An 18,653-nucleotide genomic window follows, 5' to 3' on the forward strand; every position below is an offset into this window, starting at 1 on the left:
TCTTAACTTTTTAGCGCTGAGTTGCACATACAACAGTTCTAATAAAGCATTTTACACGCGCCTAATGTAAAAACTCATTTTCCTAAGTTCTTTTTGTTCCTGTTTCTGGGCATGCTAGGCATTTGTCTCGCACTAGATTTCGTCTCCAGGTATCACAAGAGTATTTGGTTAATATATCTTTGTAACTTATTAAATAAAAAGTTTTTCAAGCATATATGTACACCCAAAAAGGGAATATAAAATTGGTAACTCTGTAAATAATACTGTAAGAATAATACCGCAGCCACATAGGGCGCTGAAATTATTCACAGTATGAAATCGTATGCAAAAAAATTCAATAATAATGCAACATTATTTAGAAAAATACGTTGAAAACCTTCCCAAAAGCTGTATGGAAACATAAGTGCAATACAACTAACTTGGGTGTTTTATAGTTTTATGGTTTAAAGTTATGGTTATTTTGTTGCAAAATACCACAAAGATATGTTACGTGTTTCCGAAAGACATACAAATTCGATAAATTCCACAATAATACTAAAGAAAATCGTAAAAGACTTACCTTTATGATGAGTTCTGTACACCGACATCATTCCATTCGAAGAAGACTGCGCGCGCAGTTTCGAGAATGCGAAGCATGTCGTTCGCGTTTCGAGAGTATCGAATCTCGTTTGCTGAGCTTCTTTCATCTGTTACATATAACACACAAAGTCATAAAGATTAATGTAATATATCTTTGACTACCTGCATTTCGTTATAGCAATGAAAATGTAACTATAACCTATGAAAATATAGCTATAATCTACGAAATGCGTCATATGTTAAAAAATTATTTGAATTTAGACATTATTGTGGCATATTCGTCTTAGCCTTACAATTTTCTATCACTCTGCCTCTGGCAATTACAAAAAGATGTACAGTTTAAAAAAGTATTTAATACATTCACTATACCTTATTACAATAAGTCTAAAAATGAAAAAAATATTCGAAATTCATAAAATCTATGTATAATTACCAGATAAACGAAAATATTTGATGGCATGTATCGCTAGGCCTATACAATTAACGAACGAAAGGTACAAATTTTTCAAGCAGACATTGTTCATTCAAATCATTGAAATTGAGTTAAATTTTACCCTGAATGTTTAAGGATTATCATAATTAAGAATATATACCTTTATGAATAATCGAGAATCGCCTGGATCAGAATTAGACACGTTTTAAAGCGACAAGGCACGCACACATCTGACCACTAAGCACCAGGGTGCCCAAGAACGAAATAACGACGCGCGCAATTCGAACTCAAAGATGGCTACCGTATGGCGGGAGAATAGAGGTATATGAATACAGTATTGACGTTTAAACTTACTTATAGAGATGCACTCTATATGTAATATGTTCTAATATATCGAATTTATTAGTATAATTATTAATGTGTTTAAATAATATTTCTAATATGATTCTCTGAATTCGTTGTTAAAAATATAACGAAAATACAACATAACTCTGTGATTCCTTATTATATCTGGAATAAGTTTTCATATAATTTTACCAATAATTTAAAGATATTAAACTAATATTGAAGGATAGTCAAAGTTATAAATTTAGACTGTAGGTATTTTCAGACAGAGACATCTGTATATAAGTATTTTTATGAAAAATTTAACGAGCGATTGAATATTGCGAAAGTAAAAAATTTTTCTAGACAAAAAAATTGTTCTATAATTACAAGGTTGCAACGTTCTGTATACTGTGCTATGCAAATAATTACAAATGTTAATAATTTACACGAGTCACAGTTTACGATTGTTACATATTAACAATACATGCAGTAAAAATTATTACTACAATGATTATTTATTGGGAGATACCGATTTTTCGCGGATACTCTTTGTTCGATTAATTTTGCAATTTTTATGTGACGAAGTAAGTACATATTTAATTGATTCCCTTCTTTTGTTTGCAGGATATAAATACACATGGAGCACCACAAGGGTCTCACACGCTGCGGGTCCTAGGACCAGCTTGCTTCCTTGGACAACTTTGAGCAGTGAGCAGCTTGACCATTGGGTCATCCTGGACCGCTGGTAAGTTTTGCTTCAATTTTGTGATGACTTTTGTGATTGAGTTGCATGTAATTGCTAAAACCACTGTTCACAAACGCAGATCTGAAACTACAGAGGAGTATGAGACAGAATCCCATAAGGTAATGTTTATTCTTTACCTGGTCGGTTGTTTTACCACAAGGAAGTTACAACGAGAGCAGGTACACAGAGAAATAGATGAAATCAATATTCCACAGATCTTCCTTTAAAAACATTAAAAACATTAAAAAAATCTTCTAAGAAGGAAGCACTGATATCCCACGGTGGATGCAATTCAGATGCGAATGCGATTAGCGATCTTCAGATAAAAAGTAAAGAGAAAACCATCGAAGAAACCCCAGAGTATCAAGAGAAATACACCAATAATTGAGGCAGCTTCCCCAAAAACTAACAAGAAATGATAGACCACTAACAAAAGAAACAAGTTACAACATTAAGCCTATCTTTAGATCTTTAGATATAGTACAAGATACATAGCCATTAGCACGGACAGAGCCGCCCCAGGTCTCACCACGAGGAGGTTGCTGTGTGGGAGACCCACAGGGAGATAGATAAAATCAAAGTTCCATCGATCTCCCTTTACAAGAATTTTAAAATGAAACTTATGATTAGTAAGGCAAAAAGATGATTGAAAGACAAGTATAAGAAGTAGAAACAGTAATTGGATTCCATTGAATCCAAAACTTAACGGTAATAAAGAGACAAAGTACAACATATAGCTCGGTAGGAGGTGGGGTACGTATAAAAAAGGGGAAACAGTAAAGGGGGACAACAGTAGAAATAAATTCAAAATTTGAGCAAAAATTGACCGTTTGTCCAATATGACCACTGGTCATCGGCCAACTGACCACTGCCCACTGGTCAGTGATGTCCAAGGGTCCAGGGTGGACCGAGGTCCAGGGCCCAGGAGTCCCCCCAGGTCCCCAGGGAGGTCCTCACCCGCCGGAGGACCCGCGACGAGTGAGACACTCGTGCTCCTGCAGGGGTATTTATACTGTCTCGAGGAAGATGAGAAACCAATCAGAGAAGTTCTTCGGTTGATTAGGATTTAGAGACCGATCTAACGAACAATATTTGGCGAGAAATTGATATTTTTCATAAAATACTCACCTGTGCAACAATTTCTGGCACACATGTTGTTAATAACAATCACACACAGTGTGCATTTGTGTCTTCTTAGTTAACAAATGTGGAAATTATTAACTTTTCGTATATTATTTATCGTTCGATTAATCTCGCAACTCTTGAAAACTTCTTAATATTTCTTTAACTAACAGTTATAAATGTTAATAACTTGCATCAGTCACTGCTTGCGATTGTTACTAACCCTCGGACGACAAACGCTGGGTCAAAAGTGACCCTGAGACCGCTGGCTCTCTATATGAATGTAAAACAATCTGTTGTCCGAGGGATAACAATCTTCTGGTCAGTCGTTTCGGAGTTTTCAGCGGGTCTGAATCGTCCTGGCGATCCTCTGGAAGAACTTCCTGGATTATCATGGACTACCTTGGGTTACTCTTAACCACTCTGTCCACTAACAGCTTGACCGTCGATCAGATGTCTTTGGCTTACCAGTTTAGATTTCAGACTTCAAGATTTTTGCGAATGAAGATCGATGGGCCCTCAATTTCGTCTATCTCCCCATGAGCCTCCGTGGTTCGTGTACTATCTACCTTTAAAGTTTTCAATCATTTTTCTTTTCCACTTTTACTAAGCCATTCGTATTCTTTGCTGGAATTTCGTATTTCTTGGGTGCACCAAGTAATCAGAAGCATATCTTGATTAATATAACATAGATACAACGATTTCGGAATCAGTAAATGCTTCTTAGTACTTTTACATAAAATTCCTTATTCCACTGAATTTAGCCATAAAAAAATAAGCATCTTATTTAGAATAAATATCATCACTCTGGTATATATTTTTTGCAACAACATATTTTTTGTAAATAGCATTTTCGCTGAATATTTTCTCGTTTGCCTGCACTATCAGCATGAAAAGAGTACGTTTCCTACATCCACGGCTCAAAAATCGCAGAGGACGCTCGAAAACAAGTGGTTTCTCGAGCCGTCGGTATTTCAGAACGTGAGACACGGAAGTTCATCGAATGTCCAGTCTATCCTGTATACTCGTCTGTGTCCCTATCCAGCCTATCCTACATATCACGAATGACTTTATTCCTGTTTTATGAACAGTGCTGTGTGGTGCTTAGTTAACACATGCTGGTAAGTAATATCACTCCACTATATTACTATTTTCTCTATAGATGGAATAACAGAAAACACAATTATCTACCACACTACATAGTTACCAATTCCTTTATTTTATTCTAGCTCGTGTAATGAGATTTTGCAAACTTTCTGTGTAGTAAACGATCCACATTTGTCTAGAGTCAAACTTTTCCCTCATTAGGTACAACTCGTGGCACAGTTATGCAAATCCAGGTCGTGGCGTGTTTAAACATTCACAAGTGTTGTATGGTGTGTTGCATGAGCGTACATGAATTTTGAAGTCGGTGTTTTTCGAGATATGATGCACAGGCACGTGCTACTTAATTTGTAAAAAGTCAATTAATATGAACCCTTTTTCTCGAACTATATGAATCCTATATGTATAACAGTTCACAGTGTCTTAAGGAATGTTTCACCTAGGAATGCATATCGTCAAACAAACGTCTTCGATACGACACTGAAATCACTTTTATGCATTAATTAGAGGCATTTTCAGGCTAAGTACGACAAATCCTCGAGGGTTTAGAGACCTCCGAAGCACGTTCTGCATATTTACCGTGCCGTTAATACGGATTAAAGTTGGCAAAAGTTTCGCGACAACAGTTAGTTAGCTTTGTAGCAGTGCTTCCAGAACTGACCGAAATTTCAGCTTGGAAGCTCCAACGATCTCATTGTTACGCGTCAGCATCCGTAAAGTATTCTTACATTTTATATAGTTACTGAATACAAAAAACCAGACAGTTTTGAACCATAGCAATACTTTCCCTCTGTTATTATATTACAACAGCCGGGAAATTAAAAATGATTCTTTTCGTTATTACATAACGTATGTACGTTTTCAAACACGGCCATTTCATTTTCTCATACTCAACTGATCACCGACTTCGTAGTATCTTGAATTTCTATGTGGAAGAAATTAAACAAATACGAAACATTTTTTCAGTTAAATATGATAAACTGTTCTTACTCATTTATTGCACAGGAGTAAGTACAGTAAACTCCACATATTAAACTTAAAATGGCTAAATTTGTCTAATCTTTTATATAATAATATTTTCGACCATATAAGATATGCGATATGTAATATTTACCGAGAATATTAAATCAGATGAGGCAGAAGGTGGTTGCAATTCTATAAGCGTATCGATCCACTATTTTACATTTTAATTAGGCATAATTGGCCCTAATAATTCTTTATCTTATTTTTCAAGATTATTCTCAAATTACAATAGCCAGACTTCGTATAATTTCAGAAATTTATTTTATGTCATAGAATGTCACGTATGTAAAAGATGTAGATATCTAAACAAAAATACCCGAGTAATTAGAGAGAAAGCAATACCAACTTTTTCCATTTCGATGTCTGTGATCGTTCCTGAGAAAACTGCCCCATGCTTCTGTATCATCTTACACGTAAAAGGCAAATTTTTCCTCGAAAAGGAACTGCATTCGATATACTGATATCGCTCGATAGTTGCACGAATTTTGCTTTTTATTCATGATCGACCGTTGAATTATACTTGGGAAACGTTGATGGCACGCGATAACCGCATAAGGACTTATCAGATCCCAATATTTCATTCTTCCTCAGGGTGATGTCACCCGACAAGTCGATATCGCCATTTTTATATCCTCTGGACTTTTTCTCGGCCTTTTACGACGAACAGCGGGATATCAACAGAGTCCTTAAATGCATCGGCTTCCACGGCCATGAATTTCGAGGAGAATCGAAGGATTCTCATAGAATTTTTACAAACAATCGACTTTTCGTTCACGCTTACGCTCTTTTTTTAACAACGAAGGCGAAGAACGACTGCTCCTCGTAGGAAAATTTATTGCGAGTGACTTTTGACATACTGGTTTCCGTCTCCGGTGAGGCCTTGCTGCCACATAAGTGGATTATCTTCGCGCAGCCAGCCAGAGGACAGATTCCTGATGAATTAACGACGGATAGGAGCAACGCCGCTGACACGATAATTACTCGGCGTCTCTTGGCGAACCGACTTTCCTTTCCCCTGGAGATTAATCCACGATTCTGGATTTTCCTCGTCGAATTAACGTGTCCTCATGCTCTAGGTCGGTCAATTAACGCGCCTGGCAATTAACCACGCGATCACCGCGCTCTATTAGGACCTTTTAAGCGGCTTGCTTTTCGTTTTTTACCGATCTTGACCCGTTTCGCTTTCCTTTTCTCATTCACTCGACGTCCTGCTGGCTCTAGTCTTCATCTGACGCTCGAGAAATATGCAGGAGGGGGGGTAGGTTAATATTCCTGCCGACGAGTTTGGACAGGAGTACATTAGGTAAACGAGTGTATTGAAGGGGAATCTCCTTTTTCGTGGTAAAAGTTTGAGTTTTTAAACAGTTTTTATTAATGGTACTTCATGGTGAAGTATTTGCAGTCTTTCTGTATATTTTTATCATATGTTCATATAGCTACATTAGTCAAGTATTACACTATTTTTTTACAGAGGATTCTATCATACATTCTGCTTATATTTTCCCTCGTCATGTAAAATCAATATAAAATGGCTTTTTAATTTATACATATTATGTAAAACAAGTCCAACAACCTTAATCACATAAAACAGTGAAGTAAAATGGCTTTTTATTTTATATATATAATGATTATTTAACGGAGAATGATCAAGAAAATATGAATATTGAAGAAAAGGGCAGTTTATTAACCTTAAGTAGTATATTAAAAAGAAATTCCTCCCTTAAATGTATGACGAAGAAAAATTCTAATTTCTATCTTTTTGAAAACAGCACCTATAATTTATTATTAAACTAGTAGTAGTAGTCAATTTTCTGACTTGATAAAATTTCACGTAATTCAATTACTTACACCACTGGTCGAATTTTTATAATATTGGCGATCATATACTACCCCTGGCAAAAAGTCTTCGGCCAAACCCAACAATATGAAGTTATTTCAAAATATTACAGTTTTCGAAATGTAAAATGCTATTGTATAAATGTAAAACATATGAGAACATCAGATGGGTTTGGTACGATAGCATTTTACATTTTCAAAAACTACAATGTTTTTAAATAAATCGGTATTGCTGCGTATGGCCGAAAACTTTTTGCCAGGGGTAGTGCATATAAAATGATGGTGAGAGTAGACCATTAAAATTTAATAGGACAAGTCTATAATACCACGAGTTCTTCTGTTTTTCCTTGCTTTCATTCCACAAATAATAATTCGCCTTGTATATTAACGCATCGGTTTATCGACTTCAAATCACAACGACTGAGTGAGATGCTCGTGCGGGTAAACAAATTTGCTTTACGATCAACTTACTGTCGATTGAACAATTAGGAGCATTCAAAGTTTCAAATGGGAGTAGTGACTATTAGCGAACGATCTTTGCTAGTAATTCGTAATTAACTCGAGAGCAATCAATTTTAAGAGTCGTTAAATCGAATATGCATGGTAAGCTGACTTAGGCTAATGGCAGCGTATTGCTGTTTCTTGCCTTTCGCACAGCAATGTATTCGCGTTTTCTTAATGGTTCTACATATAAGAGTCTCTACTGTGCATTAAATTCTGTACGGTTGGAATAGGCGTGCGAAACTCTATAATTAAATACAGATGAAAGAGGTGTGTGCTTAGGATCAATCTTGTATGTTTTCAGAGTGAGTAGAAACGTCTATCTCACACATATTTTTGCTCATTTTATATAACTTTTTCTCAAAAAATATAAAAAAATCACGGAATCAAATTAACCATAGATTTGTTAAACTTTCTTAGGTATATTCGTAAACTAAGATTATAAAATGCTGCTTAGAATCAAAGATCTAATTTTTGAGAGAATGTTTCTTCTCTAAATTTTCAGTAAAAGGTATTGTTAATACTAAATAAAACAGGATACAGCAAAATTTATAAATCAACCTCAGTACTTCCCACGATTTGTAAGGAAAGGGTACATAAAGCTTCAAAATATACAGGGTGTCCATGAAAGAAAGAGCCAAACTTATACTACGTGTTACTGATGACAAATAGATGGAAAAAGTTCATATAAACTTATGTCTGGAAATGCTTTATTAAAAAGATATAAGCTCTTAAAGATATTTTTGATTTATTGTGATAGTTATAAAAAATGTTCGAATATTTCTCCCTCTGTAAGAATACAGGCTTCTATTCGTCAAAATAGTGACTGTGGACCATTTTCCAATATTCTAACTGTGTTAAAAACAATAGTAAGTTCATTTTGAATACATTCCCAAAGTTGATCTTCAACAGTAGTAGCAATAATAATGCCTTCATGTTAACATATTTGCATTCGAAACGAACAGTCAGAAAATTCTGTAATTTTATAGATACATTGAGAGCCAGAAATAAAGCAAAAAGGTCTTGTTACGTTTTGATGTATCTTTTACGGTTTAACTTTTATAAAGCTTTCAAAATCCGGGATGTTCGTAGGAAATGGATCTCCGATTTTAAAAGCTTTATAAAAGTTAAACCGTAACAGATACTGCAAAATGTATTAAAGGGATAGACTCAAGTAATGAGTCAAAGAAAAAGATTTCTTGTTTAATGCATAAAATAATGCCTTTGCATCTGAAGAATGTAGTAAGTCAAATTTTAAGACGTTTTTGAAAGAAGACTGCACTATCGACTTTTCTAAAACGAAAACCTTAAACCCGTTTTTCTGAAAAATAAATAATTAATTTAAAAAATAATTAATCTAAAGTTTACATATACGTAACTATAAGTTCGTCGTCGTATGAAATTACATGATTCATAATATTAGTTATTTAAACTATATTTATTGCGTAAATAAAATAAAAATGTTATGCAAAGATCAGACATTTGCCTTCAGAGCCATGTATTATTATAATGTTGTATTTTTTTGGAGAAGATTTAGGTTCATACGATGCGTAGTTCTATAACAAAAGAAGCTTCGTTTGACTTTTTCTCCTAGATCATTCGAAAAAGATATTAGACTACACGCCGATCCACACAGTTGATAGGAAGATCCATGGACAATAACTTTTATTACTTCACAAAAGGCCAATAAAAGGTGACAACAAAAATTTTATACCTTCAAATATTAGAGATACATATGGACAGTGGCAACACGTTTCATCAAGTGTTTATGTTGCAAAATAGTTGTAGAAAATCACTTTTATTTGAGTCTCCCCCCTTAAGATTTCTTTGCTCTATTTCTACCCCTCAAAGTATCTACAAAATTAAAAAATTCTCTGATCGTTAGTTTAGAATATAGATATATTAACTTTATTTCATTATTATTACAAAATGAAGGCAAATCGGACATTACGTCATACGACATTTTAAGTTCCATTCGAGCTTCTCTACCAGCCTCTAAAATATTACCACAAATATAGTTTACATCCAGCATATCTTTCTCCCAAAATGAATTTTTCCCTCAAAATACTTTCCTGTATCCCTTTAATCAGCGTGCATCCATAATTTCGGAGCCATGATCCAACGACCCGGCCATGGGATGGAGTTATCTAAAGCGGAGCTCGATCAGACGCGCCGACACGCAACAGTTCCTCGCTGTTGATGCTTTTCTTCTCGAGGAAGCTCGAGGCAAAAAGACAAGGAACGACAATAGCCGCCGCCTCGTCGATCGATCACGTCAAGCAAGGCTGATCGATGCTCGGCCCCCCTGCGACCGAGGAAAAAATCGCGTGATCAATGAAAGCCTGGGTACAAAAGTCGTCGCGATAACGCTCGACGGAAGGATAACGGGTGAAAAAGCGGAGTCTAGGCGGTGGCTCGTCGAAAAGCAGTGACAATAAAAGGAGAGGTCGGATAAATAATGTATCCGGGTGTAATCGAGCTAAGACTGGGTATCCTTTCGTCCAGCGACGCCGAGAAAGGAACAGTAGGTCAGTCGATACGGCAAAGAATGCCGAGAACAGATGTTTTTCCACTGTAATAGAGAATAGAAGAGCTGGGACAAATGGTCACCCTGACCTCCTCCGACGCTGCAACGAACGTCGTCTAAGACCTTTGTGCAGCGAACGTCTGTAGCGCTGCGGGCTGTTTGAGTGGTTGGAGGTTTGCTTCTGGTCCCTGTTAAGGGATCGTGAAGCTGGAACACCAGCAAGCTTCTTAACGGGGTCGCTATTTTCTTCACGATAATTGAGTGTCCTGAGCGTATGCGGACATGGAGTGAGAAATTAATTTAGGGAGATGGAAAATGAATTTACTGTTTATGGTTACAGGTGGGGATCTTAAGGTACATATGTCTACACTGAAGTAAGAATAAGCAACATTTTGATGCTACTTGTGTAAAAAATAACAAAAAGGTAGGACACGTTTGAAGCTTAGGTTCTAGACACAAAAACAATGAAAAGTACAAATGCATACATGCTTGAACACGCATAGGTTTTTAGTTACATGTTAGGAGCAACAAGATGCAACGAAATGTTCCTCGTTGTTGCTTCAGTACAGGCATAGCTTTAGGTTTTATACGAAGTGTTCGACGACAAGTGTCAGAAATTTTAAGGGGTGATTCTGGGTGCTAAAATAGGTCGAAAATGAAGATGGACGAAATTGTATTTCAGGGTTCCTTTTTGAGTTATTAGTTGAAGCGTTCAGAGGCCAAAGTGACTAATTCTATTTTTTGAATTTTTGATCATTTTAAATACTTTCCTTTTGCGAAGTTAATTGCTTTGGCAAATGAACGGCTCAATTATCAAGTAGACGCCTAAAATACGTGTGACATGTGTCTAACTTGGGACTCATTCTACTGAGGTTACTGTGTCTGACTTGGCTAATGCACACCAGCAGTAGAATACGTCTTAAGCTAGATAGTTTTTGGAACAATTAATGACTCTGATTTTCGTCCTATTTTGGCGTGAACAAACAGTCCTTGAAATTTCTGACACCTGTTGTCAAATACTTTGCATAATGCTGCATACACGTTTGGATAACAGAATATTCAAATAATATAACGTTCAAATATTAAGGTACAGTCTGGATAATAATGCTTCAGGTAGAGGAGACTCTAGTGCAGTACCAAAATTGTACGATTTTGAACACAACAATTTTAACTTCATTGAAATTTTATGCCAATGCAATGCACATTGAAGTATGCAGGGGATATATTTTTTGAAGAAAAAATACTCCAAACAGGTGAAATTAGCCATCAGTGTTTTTGCAATATTTAGTATTACTTTGTTATAATATGAGATAAACCGAAATTTTAAATAGGAGAATAGTTTAGTATTTTACGCTCTATAGCAACATTAAAAAGAAACTTTTGTACAACGTGCAATTTATAAACGTCAAGGTACAATGTCGGCAACTGGATCTTCAACTTTCATGAGAACTAATCTCGTTTAATCCTTTCCCATCAAACTCGACAAACATTCCCAACTATACCAGAAAGGACTCAACCTAAATCATCAACTCTGCTGACATCAATTCCTTTCCCTTTTCACCATCGTCGTCAAGCAATCAGCACTTCCGGCTACCAAGGAACTTCTCGCGTATCCATTCTTTTATTTCCTACAAAAATCCACTCGTCTCAGTTTCCGGAAGTAACTTCCAGGAAGTCAATAAGTCACTGAACCAGTTCGTACGTAGTGATACGTTCCAGTAATGCTTACTTTAAAACTTGATTGTAAGAGCAATTTATTGAAACTATGATGTGTTATATTCTGTAAATTTTCGTATGAAAACGTCAATGTAAATATAGTTATATTTGCAGACAGGGAAGCGAATTGAATTTGAAGAGGATTACAATATTTTAAAGAATAAAATCTATTTTTTTTATAAAATTGCCCAGATAACTTTATAATCAAGGAAAAATAATAAATTTTAACGTTTCTAGGTTATTTTGAATATAAACAATAACCATGTTACCAAAATTAATATTCATTTTAATACTCAAACGAATTTTAGAATATATTTCAAACATTAATGAGTCCATTTTAACAACTAGAAAGTTCCATGCATTATAATTTTTGCAGAAATAAATTCCACTTGCAGTGAAATTTCTAAGTAGAAATGGAGATAGATATGCTTGTTCGGACATACGTAAATTTGAAATTTTTTCATTGTTTTCGTGTCTAGAACCTAGTCTTCAAAAGTGTCCCACGCTTTTCTTGCTTTTTCCAGGATTTCAGCTAGCGTCTTACGCGACACAAAACAGCAGATAACTAGAAAACTAGGTGTTTCCAAGCATATGTGCACATGAACTTTTTTCATTATCAACGTACGTAGAGCCTACCTTGCAAAGATGTCCCACAATTTCTGATACACAACGTGTCAGATATATACAACGTATCAGATGTATAGCAACGAGCATATAACGAGGGAGTACTGTACTATTTTTATTTACCTTCTACGCTGAATTATTATGCAATGGCAGGTGAATTCAGTGACTGTTCGTCGGTGAACGTCGCGAGAGGTTTCGAGAAGATCGTTAGGGAGGAGGATCATCGATGAATGTAAGATCACGTGGAAACAGAAGCGGAGGCAGAACGATTTCACGCGCGGTTTCTGCCGAGTTATTCACAGCGAAATACCGCGCGGGAACGGAAGAGGAGCCAGGGAAAAGGAAGATTCTTCCTCGTAGTGGCGTGGAGCCGAGTCGTCGACCCGCGTCGAAAAGCGTTATGCAAAATGCGGTTGGCCAACGATCAAACTGCTTGCTTCATACTGCCTCGAAGCCACGAGTCCTGTCAGGAACTCGAAGCTGATAAACTTGCACGACGATTCATCCTAGATAATCGATTTCTTTGCCTTCTTTGTTCTGTTTGGCAAACTAGCTGTGGATACGTATGTATCTGTGGCAGAGAAGGTGGTAATATGGAATGTTGTTAGCAAATTGGAATCTCGCAATAAAAATGCTTTAAATGCAATCTAAGTAGAAACGAAGGAATTTTAAATACGTTTACTTCTGTGACACAATTTTAAATATTTCTAGGCTGTTAGCTTCTAGGCTCTATAGCTTCTTTGAATATCAGTCATTTTCAGTTATTTAATTGTAAATATTTTCTGTAGGTTATTGAAGATATTCTGAGTTGCTTATAAAAGGATTAGGGAAAGAATATTGAAAACTCAATAATTTTTTGAAAATGTTACACTCTAAAAACTTTCTTATTCTTTTCTTAATGTCTTTCATTCAATTATTTGATTGTGCAATACTGATACTTAGTTCACCATAATCCTCTCCTTTAATACATATGAAGAAGCTAAAAGTTGTAATCAAATTTATTTTGTTTGAAAATGTCACAAAAATATTCAAAGACCAGGATTAAAATATAAAAACGAGATTGTCATGGAAATGAAATAAAAATTAAGAAAGATTAAATTGGGTTCGAGGCTTCATTTCTGAAATAATTGTTCAAAAAAGTATACGTGAAGTGTGTTCGAGTAGATTTATTTTACACCCTCTATGTACATGTGGAAGTATCAGCATACTATGCAGGGTGAGTCACGCAACTGTATCACCTGAATGTTCTTATAAACTATTTATTGTATGAAAAAATGTTTCAAACGAAAATTGTTTGGTATCGAGAGGAACATACCAAAGAAGAGCCTACTCACGTGATTCACCCTCTATACTGTATGTATATCAACATATACAAATAAACATGTTCATCAATTGAATTCATTTTGAGAAACATTTTAAATTCCTTGGTATATTTAAAATCCCATTTTGTTTCCACAATTACTCGTATCAAAGCAGCTTTATTTTGATTGTGTGATATGAAGGCGAACTTCTTGCAAGAGCTGCAAAATGTTTTATCTTTCATCTTCATCTATGTTTGCGTCTGCAGTTTCACACAATTCGCACTTAAACTGCAGGAGATTTTGCACGATATTTGTATTTAAAATTCAAAGGATTCTATAAACATTCGTATCACCTAGCCACATAGTAGTATTCTTTTTGTGGGAAAAACCAAATTCAACCGTGAAGAACAATAATTAGTATGCCAAGAAAAGATTTACATCCTTTAATTTGCTGCAACAATGATATAACTAAAATTTCCACGTACAAATTATTAGTATAGAAAAATAGATTTTCCACTGAATAGCGATTTTATCTCATCCTTCGCAAACTAATGATTTTTTAGTTATATCATTGCAGCAGTATACGAGCGATATTATTAGTGGTCGAAGGAGTAATTTTTTTCAAAGTGGTGATTTTTCTCTTGAGATAGAAAAGTATTTCAATTGGAAGCAAAGAAAATGGTTCTTAATACTCGTACAATCAATAGCGCTTTCTGTTCTTTGGGGCGATATAATTGAATTAATTTGAAGTAGATAACAAAATGCATCTAAAAAGAATAGATCTGGATTTCTCTAATTGTAAGTCTTTCTTTGGTCATCGCTCTTTCACCTAATAAAGAAATATAAGACAACATTTTCAATACTACAGAAGCTTAAATCTGAAGAAAATACGTAATACTATTATCAAATTTACTTGTTCGATGGTTATGTATACAGAAATTTTAAAAGATAATTCTACATAATAAGATAACATGAAGATGCCAATAGGTTGTTAATAAAAGCATTATTAAAGCATGTCTTAAGTATGTCTGATTCGAATCTTATTCTACTAAGTTCGCTGTGTCTGTCAGCACGTCAGACATATTTCGCGCGAATTTTTAACAAAAATTAAGAAAACCAAGTTTATACACTTCAACAGAAGGAGAGAGATTGAATGAAACTCGTTTCCATTAAAAGCAAGAATACAGTAACCCAAATGTCTTTTCATTGTGTACCTTTCTAAATTGTCATTTTTAAATTATCATCGGGTTTAATAAACTTTAGTAGTAGCTAACACACAGATAAAAAATGTAAATATTGTTTTACTATATGCTGTAGATAGTATCTAATATTCCACGAATAGGATCAATAAAATTGGAAGTGTCAATGCTTTGAATATGAAAACCTGTGACTGATATCTATTGTTTTGGTTTAAAACCACATATGTATCAAGCACAATCGCGCTAAGTATGTTGGATAAGGCTGGAATGATAATCGATCTTCAAGTTTATTTACGAGTACCAGTTTAATTAGTAACTCTGCTGATAAGTAGCAATTTAGATGAGCAAGGAATCAATTAAGTTCATTTGTTTGATTTTAATAATGAAAACAGGCTGAAAACTTTCTTTCAAGATTAGATTCAGCGATTTTAACACTGTCGTGTTAATCGTGATGATGTTTTTAATCGGCCAAATAATGAACCATATTGTTTTGCTCTTTTTATCACCCACTCATACATTTTTAACATTATTATGATGTCTGTAAGTAGTTGATAGTGTTATTTATACAAGTACAGCTTCAATTAAGGATTCTTCTGGAAGCCTAGAAGAAAAAACCTATTAGGAAGTGAAAGTAACTGATTAGAACCTTCAAATAAAATTTGGATCACGAGAAAAGTTGGAAGCTGCAGTGAATGGAACGCAGCAGTCACTGTGTTAACAAAATTAATATCTAAACTTTCTAGGCCATGGGAATTGGTTTACATAGTTTCCACCCAAAGGCGTCGCTACTGAATATAAACACTTGAAATTTTCAAGATAACAATTGATAATGAATCAATGTAAAAGTGGCTGTGAGAAGAGACATATCTCTTAGTAATTGAAAACTGTAAACAGGACTTCTTCAACTAATTAATCGTAACCAAGTAAAAAATTAATTAGCATTAAACTTGAAATATCAAAATTATTAAAATGGAGCTAAAATCAAAGTAAAAAAATTAAAAATTGTATTTATTGCTATTTAGTTATTGAATCAACTATTATACGTTTTACATGAATACAAATTTGTATTCATGTAAAAACAAGTAAAGAATTAGTATTTTAGTACATTTTAATTACATATGTTTTTCAATATAGTATTATTTTACAGACAATCATAAGTCTTGAAAGAAACTGGACGAAATTAAAAGTCGTTAAAATTCTGTAGTTTTCCGATACCAGATAGTTTTACTGTACAGATATTTTAAAAAAAAAAGGGAACCAAGAATTACCAAAACTGATCTACATACGAGCCATTCACAGGCAAAAATGAGTAATTCCATTTTTAAAATGTTTAAAAATTTTAATGTGAAAGCACTTGCTCGATGTTCAATTTTTTTACATTTAAAATAAATATAAATATCTTGCTTGCATAGTTAACTGATTTGGTAAGCAAACGACCTGTATGTACATCCCTAAACACTCCAAAAAATTATAAATAACGAATACAAACTTCAAAATCAACAGTTTCTAAAAAGAAAAGAACCCCAAAATTCGTCATTGCGAGTGCACACAAAGCTGAAACGATACAAACAAGAGAAGAATCTTTCAGGGCGTTTGACAACGTTTGGCCAAATGTCGCTGCCAGGATATAGCCACTGGTAAACAGCGATAGGAGCATGATGTTGACAGTACGCTCCAGCAAGTTCCCCGAGGCGAATGTCGGTGATTAAACTAATCGCCGCGGCAAATACGCGATACGGTATTAGCATGCGTAAAAGGCACGCGCGGGGGTGGCAGTTCGCCGCGAAAACAGAACAAATCGCGGCGGGATTCGAGGGATCATTTTCCATCTGTCCCGATCCCGTCGAACGTTCGATGAATCAACGCTGTCAGCCATTTCCGCTCGCGAGTGAAACGCTCACGCGTGGACGACCGATGGGGAGAGGAAATTTCACGTATATACGGTCGAAGGGTTCGAGTCGCGAAACGCCTGGGAAAAAGGGAAACGCTCGAAATATCCGTAGATCCTGCTGGCACAATCCACGTCACGCTACGCCGTCGGATTTAATGATTTCCTCCTGAAATACGCGACCGTTTTGTGGAACGTTCGCGACGCTTCGAGAAGAACCGACGTCGATCGCGGATTGCGAAGAGGGGTTCAGATGCGCTGGATGTCCTGCTGTAAAGCTGGGTCTCCACTAGCGAATAGGTCACCAGGACTACCTTGTGCATATGAATCGCCTTTGCGCAAACTTTCTCCCCCTCTCTTAATGAGCGTTGGTAGCACTTGCAATCTTAACAGGAATTACAATAAATGCTGCCAACGCTTGAAGGATTTCCAGATGGACTGATTACACTGTAGGGCGCTTACTGTCATTGTGTCAAAGAATTTTTAATTATTTATCCCTTTTTTCTTCATGTAGACTTAAATGTTTTAAAGATGTTAGAATATTTTTATGAAGCAAATATTTGACATGCAAAATATTCAAAATGTAAATATTTTTTTGTAGTTATTAAATAGTTTGGGAAAGGAAGGATTAAGCTTTAGTACATAATTTTAGTACATAATTTAATGCATAATTTTGTTCATTAAAATTTGTCTGAAATTGGTGATAACAAGAAACAGAATACAATTCTACAATATATCATGCATTTCAATATTCACACATTTTTACAATATATTTTCGGCACTCGTTCAACTTCAAAACGTATGAAAAAACAATTAACTGATTTTGTGTGGTGTGAATGAGCTGTTACTGTGACAGCTTGGTTACACTGTGGCGAATCGATCATTTTTCGAACCAGTTGTTTTACCATCTCGTGCAACGGCGCATACATCGTATATGCATGTGCGTGTACATGATAAAACCACCGATTTGATCGTTTTTGATATTCGGTTTCATCATTGATCAAAACAGCATCCCTCGTATGAAAGTATTATATGAAAAACGATAGCTTAGCTCTAAATACTTTTTAAACTCCTTTGAATACCTCCAAACATATTGCACCTTTTAACTTGGCATACATCAGATTTTCACGAGCATGAAATTCGAAAATTGGAAGAATACCAATGCGACTAAAAGTAAGCCTAATTATCACCAGTAATAATATACATAATTACATAATATATATTAAATGTCAAGAGAACTTTAAGCAGCGAATTAAACTCTGTTACTGCCATACTTCACATTCACGTATCTCGAGTGGCCGATATCTGGACGTGCTCAAAAATTTATCATCGCGCGATCCTCGTTCAAGACGCCGTCATTATCTCCTGCGATCGAAAATGCCGCATTATCAAAATCGACAACGACCAAGACGCAGCAACCAACTCATCAACGATTCCCCTCTGAACTCCCAAACTCTTCCTCCTCTCTCCACGACTCTTATCATGCACTCTCAAACCTTAAAGGACTTCTTTCACGCGAAACGTCTCGAATCGTCCAAGGTTACCAAAACGACAATCGCCCAGAAATAACGCGAAAATATTTGGCAACGAAGATCCAACAGTCACAGTTGCTCCCGATATTGTATTCTCCTACTCCCATTCGCGGACGCACTAACGACACACGCCAAGGCCGCTCTTTCAGCTCGAATTGTCCCCCGCGAAAGCGGGCGAGACTCCCCGATGGGAATA

The sequence above is a fragment of the Calliopsis andreniformis genome, chromosome 6 (assembly GCF_051401765.1).
Source record: "Calliopsis andreniformis isolate RMS-2024a chromosome 6, iyCalAndr_principal, whole genome shotgun sequence".
NCBI classification, from domain to species: Eukaryota; Metazoa; Arthropoda; class Insecta; order Hymenoptera; family Andrenidae; genus Calliopsis; species Calliopsis andreniformis.